General features: G+C 36.3%; 2 long non-coding RNA genes across 4 annotated transcripts; one reads left to right on the forward strand and one right to left on the reverse strand.

Moving 5' to 3' along the window:
- The first annotated feature begins 2,826 nt into the window (after nucleotides 1-2,826).
- On the forward strand, nucleotides 2,827-4,509 carry LOC148935130 (uncharacterized). Its single transcript, XR_016140653.1, has 4 exons — nucleotides 2,827-2,953; nucleotides 3,343-3,813; nucleotides 4,074-4,316; nucleotides 4,378-4,509. It is a non-coding gene; the product is annotated as an uncharacterized LOC148935130 (long non-coding RNA).
- On the reverse strand, nucleotides 2,887-6,367 carry LOC105422873 (uncharacterized). 3 transcript variants are annotated; one of them, XR_016140651.1, is made up of 3 exons: nucleotides 5,494-6,367; nucleotides 3,139-5,411; nucleotides 2,887-3,023 (listed from the first exon to the last, which is right to left on the reverse strand). It is a non-coding gene; the product is annotated as an uncharacterized LOC105422873 (long non-coding RNA). The 3 variants fall into 3 exon arrangements; XR_016140652.1 differs by lacking the exon at nucleotides 2,887-3,023 and having other exon boundaries at nucleotides 4,403-4,513; nucleotides 4,800-5,411; nucleotides 5,494-6,330; XR_967316.3 differs by lacking the exon at nucleotides 2,887-3,023 and having other exon boundaries at nucleotides 4,667-4,949; nucleotides 5,061-5,411; nucleotides 5,494-6,321.
- Between the last annotated feature and the right edge of the window lie 14,254 nt (nucleotides 6,368-20,621).

Genomic DNA, 20,621 nt, shown 5'->3' on the forward strand with positions numbered 1-20,621 from the left:
ACTAAACTAATCTCTTTTTATTGTCTTATCTATTTTATGTATAATCTTAGCTTTTATAAAAACTGAAGTTATAAAAAGTATTACGAATTGTATTATCAATCTATATTTTATCGATCTATATTTATAAATCGAATTTTTTAAAAGACAGGTGTAGCTAGTAATTAGTCGGTCATGAAACTTTATTGTCAGAACTACATCGTAAAATACTGCATTATTCAACAGGTAATGAGTTATTTACAACACTCAGATACTTTTAACGGTTATTAACAAGTTATAAAAAGACTAATATTACATAATATTGTATAGAAGCTAAGTATAATTAAATATACTATATCTATATATATACATATTGTATAATTTCAGTAACAATATTATAATTTGGTAAATATTTAAATATATATATATATATACATATATATTTAATACTTAACTTATATATATATATATATATCTTATTTAATTATAAATTTTAGAGATAAATTTTAATTACGTAATATAAAAAATTTTATTATTTTTTAAAAAAATATAATAAAATTCCCAAAATTATATCTATAGATATCAAAAATAGGTTATTTAAAGTACTTAAATTTTTATGAACTATACTGATTCAATAATGCATTCATGCAGCATTATAAAAATTCACAGTGCACGCCTTACAATAGCATACTCCCTCTTAGCGTCGTAAGAGTATTAAGTCGTCCAATTGGCCGCATCTGTTGACTGGTTACCGGGTGACCTCGGCTCTTATCAAATGCGTTGACGCGATAGGAGTCGAGAGAGCCATTTGTTGTACGTCCACGTTGAAACAGAAGGAACGGGAGAAGAACAACGAGAGGGAGAAACCCGATACTGATTGCCCGGTTGGTATCTCAGGCCCGACCCTTTGTAGGTCCTCTTTTCTTCGGTCGTTTCGGGGCCGCGGGCAGACGGCCACGTCAATTAGACAACAATTAGCGAGAGAAAGTCTCTTTTGAATCTCTGCGATACGTCTGACCCAATGATGGACGAATCGTACGCGAGGCGCGTGTGGGCACGAGGTCGAATAAATTAAATTCGTCGTCTTCTCGTGTCGATGCGCGTCGCAGCGGATAAGCGTCTCCATGGGATTTGTGTGTCGCGGTTTCGCCGTGTGGGATTCAATGTGCGTCGCGGGAACTCGTTAGACGCGATGAGCTCTGCACTATTCGTCCGTCGCAGCGGAGTCCCCTTGCCACCGCCGTAAAGTGGCGGTTTTGTTCTTGTTACAGCGCGTACCGTTTCATTGGCCATAATTTTGGAGATTGGGTCGCGGCAGGTTGATAAAAAAATTCTATAGAACGTTATTTTCCCAGAGCGCTGTACCGTTCGATGGAGAGCTCATTTGCTTTCCCCGTTGATCTGAGACTGGAAATCGGAAGCTGGACATGATCATTGTAAAATGAAATTTAACGATGATGTAGATGTAAATATGTGACACATATGTTTCTAACGCATTGCTTTCTAAATATTAAACTTTTGATAAAAGCAAAAGAAGTATATGCTCCGCAAATAAAAGAAAATGTTACGTTTCGATAAATAAAGAGACACATGATAGATCGTAATATGATGCAAAATGATTTAGTTAATCCCTTTATTTTCAAACTTTCATTTTTTTGGTTCAACGATATTTACAATTAGCTTTCTTGAAATGTAATTTGCGATTTGTCATTGCGATTAATCAAGCTGTTAGTGCAATGTTTGCCATAAAGGCGCGAATATCGAGAAGAAGCTGAGGGCAACGTGGTTAATCGAGGAAATTCAGTGAAACCGTAATTAACAGCAGCGATCGTCATTATAGCGGCCACGAAAGTTTGCCGGACCGGCAGCTTAATGAACTCGTTACATATTTACACGTTGTTCGTGTCTACCAAGCGGCCTGGTGAGCGCAGAAAACCACATCGAATTAAGAGGTCCTCTCGCAAATTGCAGACGAGACACGAGAGAGCGATTTAAGTTCATCGATCCACGACCGACCTCCGAATTCGCTTCGCACTCGCTCGTGCTAATAATAATACTACTCTGATCAGCAAATAACTTGATCGATATAAAGTTACTTTCTCATATTGTCACATTAGCATTCTTATATTCTTAATAACTAAGATATTTATGTATGTAAAATAATTACAATATATAAATTAATAATGTATAACATAATCTATAAAAATGATCGTTTTGCTTATATCATTTTCTTTAGCTTCTCATTTATATCTGAAATATTCATTTTATAAGCGCTTATATCCTAACAGCTTTTTCCATTCCATAACCATTCAAAATACCTGTTCCTGCGACCAATCCTGCGACTTTGCCGCATAATGAACATACGATTGCAACCACACGATTCCCTCCTTAAACCGAGGATCAATCACCAGGCTTCGAGAAAATCTGTACGTCGCGCATTCACGGCTAAGTGCCGGCTCTCAATCATAATTATCAAAAGTCTACTAATAATCGCGCTGAGGCCGCTTCTTCAATGAAACCGGCCATTTTTATGTCTTCAAATAGCACGCGAGGAGCTATGCGGAAGTAATAGCGCCGTGACGAGCGGACAGCTTCGACGCGGCTTACGGGGTGGTTTCGTGCCGTCGAAGTTGTCGTGGATCCATGATGTCTATCGTCCGGTCTTCCGAGTTCAAGGTCATCGAGTGCTTAGGAGGGTCGCATGTCCAAGAACGAGCGACGATGTATCGGCGTTCAGTGGTCGGCCACATGGTGAATTAAGGGTCAGTCCATTACCGATTTGACCTCGGATGACCCGGCAGTGTATACAGAGCTGGTTGCGTGCTGCTTGATTCAATTAACCCCACGACACACAAACACGCACGCGCACATGCACGCAGCATGATGTATGCATACGCGAACGCGTTTGCGCGTGTGCACCACTTCGCTCAAGATCCAAAGTCGTCGCCGAAGAGGAGACGAAAGCCACGGTGGATCGGTAACTTCCTCTCAAGAAATTGAATAAATGCGATTTGGCGATCAGTACGTTGTATAGAACCAGTCGATTTCTATACAGAAGTCAAGTAACGATTGCTTGATTTTTTTATAATTAACCTGCTATTTGATAAAATCCTGAAGACATGTATCTAGTGGATTAAAGTTTTATATTTAAGATAAAAATACCTTTCGTAGAGAGAAGTAATTTTATCATCCTACGCTCATAAAATTATTTACGGTTGACGAGTACTGGTTGATTATCCATCCCTTTAATTCTTGATTAACATTTTATATCTTCGTCATGATTTCCTATTTTATATTGTACGTATCTGTAGTTAGATATACAGAATCGCAGACAAAAATTATGAATAATTTCTCGTTTCCTTCTAGCATCTTCGTCGATCTTGCCGGAAATGTCCGTCGAGTTTCCTAAGCTACGGGACCTGAGTGTGACCAATATTTCTTGATTAGAAAGCCGTGCGGCACATCATATGCGAAGGCGTTCGCGAAGAAGAAAATGAAGACGAAGAAGAAAAATACAAAAGTAAAGAATAAGAAAGAAAGAGAGAGGTAGTGCACGTTGGAGGAGAGGAAGTCCCATCTGGTTCGCCATGGACCACTCGTAGAGAGGATCCATCAATCACATGTGTCCCGCACCTCTTCCCAGTAGCAAGAACCTGCAGAACGTCTTCGCCTTTACAACAGCGTCGCCGAGGAAGTCAGGTCCCATCCTTTGCCTTGATCGTCCTAGGGTCTCTCATTCCGCGCAAAAAGTGCGTAATAATCCGCGGACATTGTACTGAGCGGACGTGAAGAAAATAGTATGCGCTTGTTCTCAGTCACCTATGTGTCCGCTGAAAAGTTAGTAGGAGTTATTGACAAATGTGATTTGAGCTCCTGCATCCTTCTTTTCACAATGCAGCAAATGATTTGATATGCTATATTTAGAATTTCTTTCCTCAAATCGTAAAATTTTCCATCGTAAAAATCATGATATCTTATAGTGATTGTTTATTATTATTTATTTTAAATCTTCGCATTAGCTTCATAACTGTCGCAATATGTTTTAACATTTCTTTTCGATTTCGTAATGTCTTAATATGATAAATTCTCGTGATCAGGATTATCGGGAACGCGCGTAAGGAGAAAGTTGTGGATATGGAGGAATCGAAGAGACTAAAAGAAGAGAGATTGTCTAGCGAGGAAAGAAGAAGATGATGGCTCGGCTCTCTCGGAGGCGAGATTGTGTGTTAATGTATGGCTGGCATTCGGACGACAACCGTGACAAATTGCTTTATTAGGTTGGCAGCCCAGGAGCCTTTCCACTCGCAGCTCGCACCTCACGGCCGCCACTCATCGTGATTGTACGCTCTATTCTCCACCGCCTCTTGTTCTTCTTCATTCTACTTCGTCTTCTTCTTTCAGCACACGGCAGAAGACAACGTAACTCGCGGTTGGATGAATGGATGAACGGGGATTCGCGCTGCGGGAGGGCGATGCTTTTTTGAAATCGAACCGATCAACCCAGGCTCGATCCCGTGGACCTACATGGCGAGAGCATCTACAAATTCGTCCAACATTATTAGAAAGCTTATGCACTCTTTTTTGTTCCATCGCCAATTTTTATAATCAATTCTGAATTATTTACTTTGAAGGATATAAAATTTAAAATTTAAAATATTTGCGAGAGTTACACGTTTACATTTTTAAAAAATTATTCAATTCACCATTTTCAATAATTCAATCGTAACGTGTAACGTTATGATTGAAAAATAATTAAATAATAAAAATACATTTTGTAAAAGGTAAAAGTGTTTTTATTTAACACGCATGTCAATTCCTCGTACTTCTCTAATATTTATGCAGCTTCAATTATGTTCATACATATCGACTTTCAACCTGCGCTCTCTCTCACGTCATCAGCTGTTACTCAGCGGCTCGACAAAAACCGGGCCTAATCTAGCATGGCATTCCCGAATCTGATTTATTGACTCCATCTGGATAAATCACAAAGTGTGATTAGCTTTGACGTGGCACAAAAGACGCGGCTACCGCGCGAGACCGCTTCAGGAAGCCGATACGCCGCGGATCGGCTACCATTACGTCACCTGGGCAAGGTTGCCACCACCTTGGAGCTCGCGCGTCCGCACCAGCAATCCGGGCGAGAAGGCGCGGATTATTAATGTTCGCGCCGGCCCGTTAATGGATCGGGGTCTCCCATTCGAGCACGGACGAGCGTAGTATGCGGGTCCAGCTGTGTAGACGCGTTATAAGGTCCTTTTTTGCGAGGTACAATGTCCTGGCGACTCCCGGATGCGGCGTCATTAAGTTGCCCCTCGTCCACCCCTGGCCTTCCTCGTCATGGCTTACCGGGTTCTCCGTGGCGAAGCCGGGCGACGCCGTTTCCTCGCTGGCGACTAGCAACGGTGCCGAATACCAAGCTGACCACCTTGCGGCTTCTATTCTCAGGAAGGTTATTAACTTTAGAGGATTAGCCTTCGTTACTTAAATCAAGTCAACTGCCTAATGATCTATCGTCACCTCGAAATCGGTCTTCTTTTGACATCCTCGTTCCTCGTTCTGGTAGCTCTTTGAGCCTTATAATTAGTACAAATTTATATTGTGCGTGAGAAGTGTAATGACATATTGTATTCATCATGCTAGTAATTTTTTTTTTATGTATAATGACTACGCATTTCTGGCAATATATGTATGTCAATGAGAATGGCCTTCCCACGAAATCGCTGATTTATTCAGAGGTTGTTAGATATCTATCGCGACAAATGTGCGTATTACCAGACGTGTAGCGGTACCAGAGCGAGCTTCTCCAGGAACGTTTAATGAACGTCAACTTGACATATCCAAGTGAACGATGCAAATACACTTGTGGAAATCGCGGGAAGGCTTTGATGGCACGATTAGTAACGACAAATCCGAAGGAGCGGGCACATCCAGTTGCCCGCAGAGCTTTCAACGTATAAATATAGAAATGTTTGCGCGCGATCGTTATCGAGAGTAATGTTGACTCTGGGGCTATCAGACGTCGTCTAAAGTCAGACGCGTGCGATTGGACCAAATGCTATAAGTGGAACATGGGAACAGTCCGGATTTCTGGTCCACGATCACGTCGCGCACGTCGGGCTCGTCAATGAATAGATAACGAAGGAGAATGAGCTAGTTGAGGCGGTTTGATACATCGGCGACATCGCCGCAACATTCATCTGCATAATTCATTCTTATCAGTACGATTCCCTCAAGCAGAGATTCTCAACCGACAACGTTAGATATCTGGAAAATACAATTCTATCAATATAATCCGATCGTTATATGACAGCATTATATATATATATCATAAATCGCAAATTATTTATAGCTATTACTATTTATAATATAAATAAATATAATGTATATGTAACAAAACTAAAATTGATAAATTATAATTTTTATATTACATGTATACATATGATATTAAATTTCTAATATTTTATATTTATTAAAAATTAACTTTTTTAATAAGTATAATATATAAAATATATTATTTTTAGAAGCAATTTTTGTTATTTGAAGGATAGAAAGAAAATATTTTAAGCATCTATAAACATCAAATGTCAAAATATTCACATAATAAAATATATAACATCGACACACTTTGTTTTGTGAAAAATTATGGAAATAATAGTCAGCCAATATATTCCTAATAATCCTTGTATTAATAAAAATCTGATATTTTATATCCGAAAGAAGCGATAGCTTTGATGATACAATACGTTAAATGTAGTTCATAGGTCGCACGGAATGCGTTCTCCACACGTAAGAATAAGACTCCCACCGTATTTACCCGCTCTGAATTCCTGAAGTCGAGGTTCGCCCCCTCGCGAATTGTTGCGTAGCGCAAACCCAAACTCTTAACTCTTAAACTCGTACGACTTGTCGGTTCAGCCATATACAAGGTGATTCGATATCACTGTATGATTCAAGATTATAGCAAGCAAGTAGCAAATTTAAAAATATTTGTACATATAATAAATATTTAAATAGCCGTTCCTTCTAAAAGATATGTAAGAAATAATTTGTATGTGTGTGTGTGTGTGTAAATATTAAATAAATATTGAAATTAATTTAAAGAACAATAATAGGAAAGCAAAAATTTTTAGACAAGAGAGGTACAACGTAATGGAATATTTTTAATTATGAAATGTCTGTGATTGTCTGTGGTAAAGCCGACTAATATATGTGAATATTTAAATCGGAGATCGGAAGTCTACTTGCAAAGCAGACAAAGACAAATCGAGATACTTTAAGCACACCCTGTACTTACACAGATGTTTAAGAGCTAAGCAACTACTCAGAGCGAGTGAGTTGATGCGAGCCGCGTATCACGAGAAGGAAGTTCAATTTAACCCAATAAAGGACAATCAGAGGCCGACGGCGACCAGAGACGAGTACCTACTACTCTTCTGATGGTTAAACGGATCTACCGCGAGACTTCGTCTTCGGCTCTTTTCTACCTAGAAGATGAGAAACTAGTCACTCACGAGATATCCCACCATTAAAAAAGATATCGCATTGTTACAACTTACATTTATTACTAATAATAATAACAAAAGCAAACATGTCTGTTTAATCTTGTAAGAATATGGTTGAGATTCTTATGGAATTGATACCGTAATCTATAGAAAAATATCGCAACAACGATATCACATTTTATAATGATTTCTTCATACGTTTAGAAATGTACAAATTAGGCCACTATATATATTCAGACATATATATATATATATATATATATATATATATATATATATGTGTGTGTAAAACAATGATATTAAAAAGATAACTTTTTACACGAACATAGGCGATGTCCCTGGTAAGCTTCCACAGTAACAATGAAGAGAATGTTCATTCGGTGTATCGTGAGGCTTCTCTGTGGCTCGCAGAAACGTATTATGGACTGGCACTCTGTGCGAAAATGGAAAAGGCCAATTCCATCCATTCTTCGAGCTCGGCCTCGTGCGAACGACGAGAAATATGGGGCTCACGATGCACCGAAGCGTAAAACCGGTGACATGGACCAAGTAGGTTTTCGTGCAGCAGATTTCTCACAAAAGACCGCAAAAAGGACATGCGCATCGCATTTTGGAAGGCAGCTAAAGGCTGATAGAAGAAGGGTGCGATAAAACGGCTCTTATAATCCACGGATATGTTGATTCGGAATCGGTCGTCGAAAATGTCCGTCATTACATGTATACGTCGAAGAGAACGTAGAAATAAAGATAATGAAAAACGTGTAATGTGTAATTTTTGTTTCAAATGTGACATATAAAAATAAGCATTGTCATGTTTCATTTAAAATAATTCCATTCTTAGACATTTATTATATTTTCTGCTATTTCTGTCGTTTATAATAGCAACATTTACAATAACTGTAGAACAAGAAAGTAATTTCTATTAATTTGAGTAATAATTTTTTTTAATAATAATTTCTGTTAATTATTGTACATATATATATGTACAATAATTATAAAGAATTTTTCTACGAATTCGATTGTTATACAATTAGATCTGGAAACATTATCTTATATTATATATATAACAATCGGATTCGTAGAAAAATTCTTTATAGAACACTTTTTACATACGACATTTTATATCGTGGAAACACCGGCCTGACTTTCGTCACGTCACGTATCAGCGTTTATCTCATAGCATATGCACGAGAGCAGCATTGGCATCGAGATCTCACGAGGCCCATTTGGGAGATGGTGATGAAAAGAGCGAGAGGTACCTAGTAGATTAGCGGGGGTTCACCCTCTGCCCACCCCACCGATCCGTATAAGGGGGTTCCAGCATTAGCGATTATACGCATCGCGGCATCCATACATCGGGTGTCTCCGTGTGGAACTAAACAGACAAAATGGCCACGCTCTGGATTCACCCTAGATGGATTCCGTTTTCCTTTTGCGAGAAGCCTCTCTCTCTCTCTCTCTCTCTCTTTTTTTCTCCCTACCTCATTCTCTCGCTTTCATTCGTGCCAACGAGAACGATTACTCTCTTCATCTAGGAGATACCTTCGTGGCGGACAAGAGTCACGAGATTTTCGAAAGTGTTCCTCGCTTCTTACCGGAGAGATATGCCTCCGTGCATCGGTGAAAAGCGTAGTAGCTCTTGCGCACCGCTGTTGTCCAACATCCTCAGTCACGCACCCGTAACGCGAAAACAATAATTTGTGCTAGAATTTTAGCAGAATAACATAGAAACCACGGAGATAAATGACAAGATTTTAAATTTTTGAAAATATTCTAAATATATAACAGAGTTACGATTTCTATTATTAGCACCGATTATAAATATTTTCTAGTATTAATTATAACAATTTATAATTAATCCATGATTTTTTATTATAAATAAGTAATTTTTAGCAATTTTATATGTTTAATTTTCTGGATGATCCATCTCGACTAAGACAGCTGTTGACCCAGTTTCCGGACCCACTTCATTTCATTGTCAAGGACATTGTGAGGATGCTGCGACATCACGCCCCTTGCACTCCATGTCGCTTATACTACCCTTTCCCCGCGGGAGACCGATGGGACACATTCTCTTTCATATGTAACGGATATACGCGCGGTTAATCCTCTTTCTATCGAGATCGGTAAACACATCGGCGCTATTCGAATCCCTGGAAAATCCCAGACTATGTTTAACGCGATCATTTCAAAATCGGATTTGGCGGCATTGTCCCCATGAAAGAGATGACACCGACCTAATGCTCGGCGCATTTTGAAGCTACTCTCGTCCACTGATGCATACCACAACATGGTGTGACAGTCCTTTAGGAAGCTAGCCGATCGACATGGACGAAGGAGCGTTGCAAACTACCGACAATAGAAAACAGAAATGCTTTCTTCTTCAGTAATAAAAAAAGGGAATTCTAATTTCCTTCAAGAAATTCATGCGTATAAATACAGCTTCGAATATTGTTAGAATACTTAACTACGTTCTGTATAATGTATTCATATCATTTCTACAATGATCAAAAGTTGATTAGCAGATTGATATTGACATTTGCTTTGCATAAAAAAACCAAATGGATCGCGGAAAAATCCGTTGCCATGATTTCATCGCTTGCGCAAGAGCCGTTTTTCTCTCCTATAAACTAATGCATGTTTCGCGTTCGTGAGCTAATGCAATTACGAGCTACTTTATAAGAGATCGGCGTATAGCGTTTGTCAAAGGACGCGGCAACCGACGGAGATCAATTATAATATAGTATTTAATAAAGTAGTTACGGAGTTTTTTTTTTATGCTTATCTCTGTTTATTGATCACCGATCGATAACGGTAATAATATCTCATTACCCGCGCGTTTCGATAAACTTTTTTCATACTTGTCTTTTATTACTCCGCGCCGTTGCATTTTACTTTTCCGCGACGCGCGTGGTACTAAATTTAAATATAAATTGAGAGAAGCAGCTGATTGCGCGAGATTATACTTATATGTATATAATCTCGCGATCAGCTGCTTCTTTCAATTACATTCTTCTTAGATATAATGATGAGAAAAATCAGCGTAGCTAGCGTTTTTTCCTCGTTCGTTTATTTATAGTTTAGGAATTTTTATATGTCGTTTATTTCTGATCAGGTCACGTTTAATGAAAGAAAAATTCCATATGAGACGTTATTACGTGATCACCCTGTATTATATCGTATGGTGTGACCGTCAATTGCGTAGGCTCGTGTCTTTACAGACTGCTTCCGACCTTCGAAACAATTACTCACAATTAAAGCCGACGTGGCAAAGGCCGAAGACACATTGCCTTAATTTTTATACTTTAACTTAATTAACTTTTTCGACACTAAATGTATTTTAGAAACGAATTTTTTTATACAAATTCCAAAAAGATGCAAAATCCTTTTTAATTTGTTCGTTCTGCCGATATCAGAGTAACTTACAAGAGTTCTGCTATATGACATTGACAAATGTACGCTAATGTGAGTTCTATTATAATATAACAGGAAGTATTTTTGAAAACAAGTTAAACAGACATCTCATACGGAAATGTGGTATTGTATCTACTGACCGTCGCTTTTAGTTATCATAGTTATTATAGCCTAAAGGCCGCGAGTGTCTTCGAAAAGTTTATCTTGAAAATGTAGTGGTCGCGTTATTATTTCGCGTAAGTACCCGGGCTCTTTAAGTCTAAATAACTACATATGTGTATGAGGTAACGTGTCCATTCCGCACACGAAATAAATTACGGTCACCGTCACTTCTGCGTAACTCTTGTCACGATAGAAATTATCGTCTCATTATCGAGAGGACGAGTAACGACGGCTACCTTCTCGATTCGGACGAAAGAGATGCTGCCTTTCCACCACGGGAATTCATGCGTCTTTGCTAGACAAAAAATTGCCGAAGAAGGCAGAAGACATCGAATGTGTGTGTATGAAAAAAACGTCAGAATGCTATCGGCGTGCACGACTCTCCAGGTTTCTTCGCTCGTCTTGATCCCACGACGATAGCGAGACTTTGCAGACTCCAAGGCCAGCGCATTTCGTGTGCGGCACGCAGACATAATTTTTAGCTTTCGGCTATTGTCATTTCTTCACGAGATACCAGAATTTCGTGTATGTCAAATCATGCAAATGGCGTCGCGACGTGCTTCCTGCTTAAGATTCGACAAGCAGTCCGTCTATTCTGGCTGCGTGCGCAGTTGGGATACGAATAATTGCGATAAAATTTTACTTCTGAGAAGAAGCAAAGATAATTATTGCGATAGAGATGTTTACAGATAAGAATATAATGAAATCGAAAGCGGCGGATTTCGAACGAAAGTGGCATTGCTTTCAGACAGTTTACTGTTAATAAACATCGAAACGAGGCGCACAAGCGGCATAGCACTCCACTTTTTACTGTTGTTCGGAATCAGAGAAAACGTTTTCCCTGTCGTTAAAATGATATGCGCAGTGCACATGTAATAACGACTGGCTGTGGCCGGTAAATAACGTTAATGACGTATGCTTAACTGTACGGTCACGACAAGGCAAACCCGTCGAGTCGACTCGGCAAAGCTGATAAGCAAGTTCACGAAACACCTTCGTGAATATCGTAGTCCCAGAAAAAAAGCGTAGTTTAATCTCACCATATTATTAACTCTGTGGGAATTGCTGGTAATCCGAATGTTAAGCTCAATTCGACAATCGGAACACCATCCGCGCAAAATAGGAGTGCAGAAGATCCAAGGTGAGTAATATATTTTTTTCTTTGCGACAAACCTTTACGAAATTTATTTCTATTCTTTCTTCTTCTTCCATATATCGCATATCAGAAGCTTTTATTTCATTAAAATTTTTTTTATGTATTAAATTTTATAAGGAATTATCTCCGTGATATTGTATTATAAGATTTTAGTTTCTCTATAGGATTGATTTACTTAATTGCCAACTATTAACATAACAATCAATTACAAATTAATAAGTATAATGATGTTTATCATTAGACGTGTTTGAAAAATATATGCCTTAACAACTAACTTACATATTAATCCCATCGACCATAAAATAAAACCTTGATGGATGAGAACTTTATTTCTGCAATAAAAAATTGTAATTCAGTAATTTAATTATTAGTTAAAGCGCGTTACGAGAACGTTACGGTATGAGAATTAGCTATTGTTTAAGATTCACAGACTTTCCAGAAAACTTTAAGTTTACTAAAGCATGAGCTATCAATAAAATGCCTTAATTTTTTATTTCAATTTTAAGTAATTTGTAGGATAACGAGGCATCCCAATTTCATTCTTCACGCTATAATCGACGTTTCCATGTCACGAATAAAAGCGATCGGTAGTGGCGTCAGAATGCGTGATATATCTCGAAAAAAAACGCTTTCGAAGGCCGTGAGGTAGCAGGTTTCCTCGTCAGCACGGCGGTCAGGTATAAGGCGAAGGGATTCTGGGATTCATTAGCGTAATTAACGGGCCCTCATTAAGCGTATTACAGAATGAACGATCGTTCTTAGCAGCGGGTCCTGGCATCGGCCAACTTTCTGCAAACGGAACCACGCGTCAATTACATTCGAGTCGCGTGTATTCCTCTTTCGGCACGCACATATTTTTCTACCAGGAGAGCGATGCTCTCCTTCGCAGAAAATTTATATCAAAGAAACCGAAAGAGTCGTCACACTTCGCTTCTATAAACAGTGAACGCGTTCGGGCATGCTTTAACTCGACTCCATTAATTAATAGCGGAAGAAGTGGGATATATTTTGTAATCCTGATCTTTTGATAAAACAGAAGTTTTTGAATATAAATGTTACAAATCTTATTATTATTAAAAAGTTATATTCAATACATTACAGATATAATCAGATGTAAATTTTAAATTTAATCATATTAATCAATATTGTAAATGCAAATCATAAAATTAAAAATGTGATATGAATATTTTCTGAATAAATTAAAATCAAACAATTGTAAAAAATTTTTGTACATTCATATATATTTTAAATAAAATAAAAAAGTTTGTGTTTTTCTTACGTAAAAAAATTATTTTGTACATTCATATATATTTTAAATAAAATAAAAAAGTTTGTGTTTTTCTTACGTAAAAAAATTATTTTCGATAACACATCATCACTAGATGAGCAAGGTACTTACATAACAGCATTCCGTTGCACGCGGCTGAATATTAATGATATATTATCCAAAGAATAAAAAATTATGACCTTTCCAAGACTTTATTCACAAGCATTTTATATATCTCTTTACATGATTTATTAATTAGAGTTTCTTGAATGATAAGATAAATCTTTACATATATATGTATACATTTGCTAAAAGATAAATTCTCACTTATTTTCCTTAATATTTCACAACATAATGACAAGCAGTATTAATAAGCAGTATTAATACAATTTTCATTTTTGTAACATAAAAGTCAGATATATAGGACTATTATAGGATCAAAAATGAAGATATCTAAATGAAGATATCTATGTAAATTAAAATTTGCAACAAAGATATTGTATTTTATTTGATATATGTCTGAAATGCTTAAGATAATTAAAATATATTTAATAGATTATTAATTTTAATAGCTATTTAAAAGTGCAAAGATTAAAATAAAGAATAAATTAGAAATAAAATCTATTGCGTACTTAAGATTTAAATTCATTATTTTAGAAATAAGAACTTTCTTCACTATATACATCTAATAAAATAATAATGCTATCACTTTTGATACCTTTATTGATATCGTGGTAACTTTGCTTTGATCTCGTTAGCGTTTACATTTAAAAGTACTATCCTAGGGGGTCCGAATGTAAAACGAGGCACGCGACGCGTGCGCGTAACAAAGGATTAAGGGTGCAACTTCTTTGGGGTTGACGCGTGCCATTCGTCCCTTGAAATAGGAGGCGATGATAGGTTGAAACGGTGATCCGACACCATTCCTACGAATTATCAACCATAAGGGCGATTATTTCTTAGGCATCAGCTTTTGATTTTACTTACAAACTTTTATATTTATGTGTTAAAATAATATGGTTGGTACCATCTGCTTGTGTAATGCATTTGCGAAATACAATGGCGATTATCTCAAACTCAACGTTTAAAAATATGAACACTCTTCGGCCTTGTATTAATAAAAATAGTTGTATTGAAAACCAGTCTGTTAACAAACTAAGAATGTGAGAAATTATATAATATAAAAATTTTACTTTCTTAAAACTTTACTTTATAATTACAAGATTAATTTTTTATAAATAATTATATGATAAATATATGATACAAATAATTGTGATTATATTTATCACTATATCAATGTAACATTATAAAAAAATAATTAATTCTTAAACGATATTTTTATCAGTCAAAAATTCATTGCTTTTTCTAAAAACATTTTTAAGAATTCAAGAAATATATTTAAGAGTAAAAGATCGGACGGGTGCGAATATTTTATAAATTAATGTCAATACGCTCGGCTATATCTGGTTACACCGGAAGTACCGGGTACAATGAAACACGTATGCGACTTGCTCACAAGGAAAAGACACAAGAGGGCACGGGGGAAGGGCAGACGGAGCGAAAAAATGCTTTTGGCTATGCGTGGATTTCCTCCCACATTGTAAAGTAACCCCCGTGCACCCTCTGCTACAGGGCGGCTTTTTTATCGGCAGTCTGCGCCGCGAGTTTTTTTTCTTGCTGCCCTCCCTTCGGACGCGACCCCCTCGTAATTGTGCTCGAGGTACTGGGGGCGTGAACTCTGGCTGCCACGGGTAACCTCGAGGCGTTTTTCACATTTGCAAGTACCGCTAAAGTTGGGCCCTAAAAGGAACCGTTGAAGTTTATTCGCAATCCAGCTGGACGGAACTGCCGCGCTAAATTGTTTCTGAGGAACATACGTACGTGTATATTCATAGTACATAGAACAGAAATTTCGCACTTTTATTTGCAAGTACGCTTTCATTAGTTTTTGTCTTCAGATAAACATGTAAGAGATTCAATCGAATGAAATAGTGGATATTAAATGTAAGAAATTGAATCAATTAAGTTTCAACAATAAATATTTTAAAATTCTATTTTTTTAAATTATAATAAAGTGTATCTTTATACATATTTAAAATAAAAAATATGTCCAAACCGCACTAAAGTTTCATACAAAGTTTAATACATCTGTTTTTTTACGATGACATATGACAATTGTTTGCGAATAGTATGTTACATCTTCATCATAGTTTACGATCAATAATTTTTTGCTTATTTCCTAATATGACAAAACATAAATTAGAGGATAGCAACCGTCTAATTATACTACTGCGTTCTGATCTTATAGGCTTTTGCGAATAATTACTAATAAAAAAATTATTAGCCGTTTCCATCGGTTTATCCTCGACAATATACTCCCCTAAAAACCACCTTAACTTCCAATAATTTATTCAGATATCTACTGCACGCTTTCTCTCTTCTATTTGTCCCCTTAGCAGAGAGAGGTTTATATCTCAATCTTCCCCTACTTGAAAGTACTATAACTTAAACTTCAGAGATAAGTAAAGTTTTTTTTTTATATAGGATATAAAGTATCCTTGTTCAAAGAGAAAAATCCACAAGATTATCTATTCTCTAAATGTATATCAAAATTGATGTGTCAACAACACATTTAAAGAACAAACTGATATCAGGCTGTTATATTTATTTCAATAAACATATCATAATTTAACTGTATATTTAATAAATAATTAACGCATAACAAATAAACCGTTTCAAAAAATTATCCAGATTTACTCCTTCGTTTGATAGAGGGCAGACCCGACTCATCTTCATGTCCCGACATGTCGTTAGATAAGATCTATGGTTACGACGTTGCTGTTAATGTCAGATTAGTGTCACTAGCCTTTTTCCAAAACGACTAACTCGAGAATGGGTCAGAGGATCGGGCGTACGCTCATCTTTCTCTTTCTCTCTCTTTGTCTTTCTCTCCCTATGTCTAAACTTCACGGCTTTACTTTACGACTACTGTCGAGTGAGAGCCGACCCTTTTGCAAATCTGTTTATTTTGCGCGGGTCTCCTCGACAGGTAGGTCCTCAAGAGGATCGACCCTTGTGCGATCGACAGTCTGAGAGAGACATCGGAGACTCGTGTTGTTCCGCTCTTGAGAAAACTTGTCACATCCTTGAGATTTGCACACTAATCCTTTGATCTTTATTGTCAAAAGCTCAAAGAAATCTTCTAAACTACTTGACTTTTTGGAATTATGTTATAGTTAGACATACTGAATTTTAAAACAATGAAGTACAACAATCACTTCTTTTGCACATAATTGTCTTATCTATCAAATTACATTTGAAAGACTTTAATATGTATAAAAAATAAATTTTATTATTTTTATTTTATTTTATTTTATTTCATTAATAGAAAAAAATCATTTAGAATAATTAGTTAACGATAAATGGTAATGCAAGAATTTTTTGTCTATGTAACAGAATTTATATACATGTGTGTGTGTGTGTGTGTGTGTGTGTAAAAATTATAATAAAAAAGTTATTAATCTAAAGTATACACAAATATATATATATATATATATATATATAATTTCATTAGATGACAAGAAATGCACAAATAGCAGTAATATAAATGACAAAACAACTTTCAGATTGCATAGTAAATTAAGTTAAAAAAATGCGAGAACATTTAATGAAATTATCGTTAATTTCTTAATGAACATTAATGACACGTGATTTCTTAATTATTTGAATTATTTGACTATTATAAATATAAATTATTAATATATATAATTAATATATATTTAATATATATATATATATATATATATAATTTGTATGTATTACATAAATATGAATAATCGATGGAATTGTACACAAATTAATTCTTAGTAAGTTTATGTTTATCTTATATTTACATATATTAATAATTTTATAAAATATATTTAATAACAAAATATATTTTCCCTTAATTTAATTCTCTCGTGTACTCTTTATGAAACTTTAATGCTCGGAAAGAAAAATATATAATATTATTTCTTAAATAATATCTTTTATTTTTATTGATCCAGTAATCCAAAATATGTTAAAGTTTGTATTCTAAAACATGTATATATTTGATTACCGACGGTCAAACGAAACGCAAATGTCAGTTATTAATTTTACCCTTCTATATATAAAGTTCGAGTTTCGTACGCGTACGTTTGTGTGCGTCTTTCTGCCACGTGCCTGCAACCCTTATGAGACAACCGATACGTTGGGCGGAGTTCTGCGCCCGGTTCCTTTCGACCTTTGTGATCTGCGCCGTGCAAGTCCACCACCTGGAACTACAGAAGTTCGGTCGATTTTTCGTCGTTAGAGCCGTTGAATAACGTTTGTCTTTGAAAGTTTTAATATCAGCTTGTTTCTCTCCGTTTGTTCCATTATAAGCCAAAGGGTTTTCACGAGACATCTCTACCGGACTTTATTTTGCATCGCGATTTTGATTTTATTTGAAAGAAATTCTATCAAAACTTTTTAATGTTTATGACGTTTTTATTTATATGATAAAAGAGATTTAATGTGAAAAATATACAATAATAAATAGTACAGTTATATTCATAATGTAAAAATGACCAAGAAACTATATAACACATAATCGTTTTCCAAATTTAAAAAATCCTTAAAGATGGAGGTATGAATAAAATTAAAAAAGTATCTCCTTTTATTCATTTAATTTACGGCACTTCACGTCGTACGATTACGACAGCAATGATTTCCAGTGCGCAGAATGTCGCGGATGGTAGAAAGAAGCAACAAAGTAATAGAATTAGTTCAGCCAGACGAGAAGACCTCTCTTCACTTGCCTCGCTATAACGCGAGTCAAGTTCCGTCACGAAGACCTTAATATCCGCCACTTCCGCTGCCTCCCACTCGTTCGTTTGTTTATTCGATATCGTCGACCGTCTTACCGAGGCCGAGCCTGGTCTTTCTTTCTGACCTTTATGCGGTAATACTATTCTCTTCCAAATGGCGCTATATATGTACCGGCTGATTTATGACTAATGCTATTTGTACATGAACTAAGGGAAATATTGAAAAAGTAATATGGGAGGCAAAGTATGGACGTTACGAAGAGGAAAGATATTACGAATGTTTCCCACAAATTCCATATGTGAGTAATAAATTATTCAATGATCAAAATTAGTTTCCGCGAAATTTTGAAACGTTCGCTAAACAATAATAAAATATTCTCAAAATAATGTCAAGTACCATCTTAATGATGGTAAGATATTTAAGCGTTTTGAGCGGGGAAACAACATATCGGCTTATCAATTATTATCACAATTACAATTAGCAATGTTTGTTATAACGGGTAAAAATCATCCCGCACAATCGCGAAAACTCGTACGTCGAGGGAGCCGTAGTGTCTCGCGGACGATTTGCTCACAAAGTAGCGAGCAAGAAATCCGATGTGGGTTAAATGCTAATTGCTCAAAGTCGGACGGCGGCGAATCCCTCGGGTGGCACGATCCGCGGCCACGATAAAGCGAACTACACGAAGTACGTGCGTTCTTATCCGCGCTTACATTGGGAAGGTTAAGAGTTCGTGTATGCGGCGTTGGAGTTCTGGGGCACTTTTGGCTTTCGTGTAGCAGTTGCGTGCTGCTGCACGTTCACTCGAGCACGACCGCCGCTCGGAAAAAGTTTAGTGCTTTCTACAATGCTGGAAATAAAAGTTATCGATATTACGAATTTAACACGCGTTGAACTGTGCCAAATAAATGGTTTATAAGCGGTATCGATCACGTTACGTGGGAATCTCAAGAGGATGGGAAGGTCGTGTGTCTGAGCGTATATTATTATCATGTCATGAATAATTTACCGAGTTATTAATCACGGGTACAATAATTACGACGCAAAAATTACGACGTTTGATTGTGTCAACTTCGTATCCGCGGCGAGATTGTGATCTGTCACCTTACTGTTTGCATCCACGTGGCGATAATGTTACGTTTTTTTCCTGACAGTCGATACGAAGGAATGAATGTCAGTTTCGCGCAAACAATATTATCTAATATGACGTGCGACAAAATGAATACGTCGAATATGGATAACAGGTCAATGAAGACCTGCAAATAACGATAAAATAATAAATGACGCGAATCTCTTCTTGCTTTCTTGTAAGATAGTGGAAATGAAAAAAAAAATGAAACCTTTGCTACCATCCGATAGCTTCCTTTTTGTTATTACCGTTTCAAATCTAGATCGAGGTGTCTATAACGGATGATGATAGCGTGTGCCGCTATATCCTTCATATAATGTGATAATATGAAGCTAAGAATGTTCAAGTAATGGACTAGATTGACCAGATTTGCCAGCTCGAAATCCGCGCGCATCGACTAGGACTAGAAAGTGTCCTGGATCGATCGTGCGGCTTCTCTATCTACTTTCCTAAAGTAAACAAATGACGTCGTAATATCAGAATAAATTACCAGTGCGCCAAGTTTACAATTATTTTCTCATATTTAGAATGTTAATAATACTATTAACAAATTAATTTTTTTATTAAGATATTTAGTCAGACATTTGCGAAAATGTAAATTTATTTAGTATATTTTATGTTGATAGAAATAATTAATATTTTTACGTATTCTGCATTTTTAACATAAATACATTTAAATGCATATTTAAAATTCAATTTTTATCAGTTTATTAGCGAGTTTTTTTTAAATCTTGTTAGAATTTTTGAATAAATTATTATAAGCAAACATTTTACGTTTCAAGGTATCTTGTTTCCATTTGTAATCACTCAAACTACTCCGTAAATCTTCTTAATAATAAATGATTAAAAAAAGAGAAAGAAAAGAATTTGACTCAGAAATAGGAATTCAGAACGATCTGATTTAAAACATTTAAAGATTCATTTTTTTCTTTAAGCAATACTTTGATAGAAACAGAAAAACTGAGATTATGTATGTATAATAATGTTTATGAGGAAAGTCTCGATCCTCATGGTTACAGTAAATCGAATTCGACGTTGATGACGGCTGCTCGTCTTCGAGGTAGCCAAAAGCAAATAAACATCCACTCGACATAATCTTTTTGAATACTTGAGTCGGGTCGAGTGCAGGCGCCTGCCTTGCGAGAATTCGAGCGTGCTCCATCGAGCATTGTGTCCATTATACGT

This window comes from Pogonomyrmex barbatus, unplaced genomic scaffold, assembly GCF_055798465.1.
Source record: "Pogonomyrmex barbatus isolate J1 unplaced genomic scaffold, ASM5579846v1 scaffold6, whole genome shotgun sequence".
NCBI lineage: Eukaryota > Metazoa > Arthropoda > Insecta > Hymenoptera > Formicidae > Pogonomyrmex > Pogonomyrmex barbatus.